A 3,251-nucleotide genomic window follows, 5' to 3' on the forward strand; every position below is an offset into this window, starting at 1 on the left:
TTAATTGAAGAGAAAGTTGTTTTATTTTTTTTAAACAAAGAGAATATCTATCTGACTTTTCAATTTTATATGATTACATTATTTAATTGGGTGAGCCGGTTTCGTTTGGCTAATGATCGTGTGTTAGTTTAACATGACATTTCCGGTTAACAGTATATCGAACAGCTGTTAATGTTAAATTGAAGAGAGGCATGTTTGTTTTCAAGATAACATAATAACAAACTATAGTTAACAGTTCTTGAGGGAATTTTTAACATTTACTCTTTGCATAAAGTTGCCAGATTAAATATTGCTTATGAAAATTTATATTATTTTTGGGTTCACATTTGGTTTGAAATAAAATTGTAATGTGGAGAGGGTCAAAGACAATGTTTGTAACGTGTATAATATTTCAATATCCAACAAAGTATACCAATCGTCTGTCTGTGTGTTCATGGTAATTTTGCACCAATTTTCAAGATATTTTGACGAAAGCTTATTAGAATCGGTCCCCATAAAAGTGGATATCCAAATATGGCCTTGAGAAGTTTATTTTTAAACATAACAAAATTATAATTGGTTTTTTAATTTTTTTAATTTTTAAGAATTTTATATTTTTCCTTTTGGCTCATATCTCCGTTATTTATGGGCCGATATTACTGACTTTAAACAGGAATCTTCCCGCAAGCATGTCTGATAGAATTCTAGTAGATTTATATCCCGAATATATATGGGACTGCAGACAATTTATTTTAACACAGACGGACAGACATATCACTGCTATTTTAAAGTTATTTATGAGTATTTATGAGTATGGTGAGTATAATCACCATCATTCCGTTTGTAACACATCGACAAATTGGTTATAGACCCACAAAAGTATATATTTTCTGGGTCCTTCTTAAATTCTAAGACGATCTAGCCATGTCCGTCCGTCTGTCTGTCTGTTGAAAACACGATAGAGTCCGAACGGGATTAGCTAGGGCCATATCGGTCCATGTTTTCGCATAGCCCCCATACAAGTGGACCCTTTAAAAACAATTTTAACGGGCATATTTTAAAAGTTTTAAAAGTTCGAGTATAGCGATGAAATTCGACATGAATAAGCTTCATATGAGCAAAAATCTTCCTATACAATTTTTTGAAGATCGGTCCATAAATGACCCTACCCCTCATATAAGGTCCCCATCAGAAAATGACTTTAACGCTCATTACTGGCGTAAAAATTAGAAAGAAATTTGATATAATTAAGTTTCTTACGAGCCAAAACCTCTCTAACAAATTTTTTGTAGATCGGTCCATAATCCTACTCCCCATATAAGGTCCCCTTCAGAAAATGACAGTAATGCCCATTTGTGGCATAATAATATGAATAGAGCGATGAAATTCGACACACATATGTTTCATGCTAGACAAAATCTCTCTACTAAATTTGATATGGATCGGTCCATAATTGACCCTACCGCCCATATAAGGTCCTCTTCAGAAAATTACTGTAATGACCATTTCTGGTGAACAGAGCGATGAAATTCGATACACATAAGTTTCTCTCTACCAAATTTTATATGGATCGGTCCATAATTAATCCTACCCCCCATATAAGGTACCCTTGAGAAAATTATGTTATTGCTCATTGCTGGTTTAAAAATACGAGTATAGCGTTGAAATTTCACATAAGATAGTCTGATTAGTCCACCAAATTTTATGTGCATCGGCCCATAATTAACCCTAACAGGGGAGCATTCCTTTTACGGCATACGGTTTGATGGGTGTGCGTATGCCGTGTTATATTCGGCACAGCCGAATATTACACTATCACTTGTTTTTTAGTTGATCCAGTGGAATCAAATAAAAATGTCTGTCTGTTCAAAGTACATACATATAAATACAAGTAAGAAGTTTATATTAGCCCGTAAATTTAATAAGAAACTTCTCGAAAGCATGTCTGTCAGAATTATTGAAGACTTGGAACCGGGGTCTTCTGAAAATAGATTTCAACAGACAAATAGACAGACAGAAAAACAGACAGACAGATAGGTAGATACACAGACAGGCAGACAGACCGACAGACAGACAGATAGACAGACTGACAGACTAAATCGACTCAGTTATCTATAAGAATTTAGAGTATATACTTTATAGCATCGGAAAATAAGTGGTACTATGGGGATAACATTTTTCCCCCAAAACACTAAAATTAACATTATTTTTGACCCCATGGCAACACATTTTACGTATCGATTATAAGCTTTTGCATACAACGATCGAATTTAAACTAAAAGCTCTTTTAATAGCTTTTGTTAACAGATGTATGTTATTTTAAAAATTTTGTTTAACTTTAACATTAAGTGCCGCTTCTACAGTGTCTTTATTTAAAAAATATTATAATTCGAAATAATCGAAAATGTTACACATTTTTACACAAAAATTAAATATTTACACAAAAATTACATTTTTACACAAAAAATACATTTTTACACAAAAATTAAATATTTACACAAAAATTAAATTTTTACACAAAAATTAATTTTTTACACAAAAAAATACATTTTTATACAAAAATTAAATATTTACATTTTTACACAAACTTAAATATTTACACAAAAGTTGCATTTTAAAACAGAATTATATTTTTACATACAAATTAATTTTTTTATACAAAAATTAAATATTTACACAAAAATTAAATTTTTACACAAAAATTAAATATTTACACAAAAATTGCATTTTTAAACAGAATTATATTTTTACATTCAAATTTATTTTTTTAGACAAAAATTTTATTTTTACACAAAAATTACATTTTGACACAAAAAATAAGTTTTTATACCAATATTAATATATGGGAGCGATCTTCATAAAATTTTTTAGACAGATTTTTGTTCCTACAGATGTAGTTTACATATGTATGTCGAATTTCAAGTAAAGATGTTATAAGTCATTTTTTTATGGGGGTCAATTATAGGGTCAATTATATAGGGTCAATATGGATCTTCGTAAAAATTAGTAGAAAGATTTCGGTACTTAGAAAACTTGCTTATGTAAAACATAATGCTAACATGGACACGCAGACGGACAGACAGACAGGCGGACGGACAGACAGACAGGCGGACGGACGGACAGATGAACATAGAGTAAACGACTCAGAAATTGATTTGTGTACTTTAAGGTGGGCATAGCACCAAACTCGTCCAAAGTGGTTTTTAACATAAAATTTATATGTAATTACTTCATTTGTCACAAAGCTAAGAAGATTATATCTTCATTTCTAA

This window comes from Lucilia sericata, unplaced genomic scaffold (assembly GCF_015586225.1).
Source record: "Lucilia sericata isolate MDLA Ls3-8-SP2 unplaced genomic scaffold, ASM1558622v1 Contig000384F_arrow, whole genome shotgun sequence".
NCBI classification, from domain to species: Eukaryota; Metazoa; Arthropoda; class Insecta; order Diptera; family Calliphoridae; genus Lucilia; species Lucilia sericata.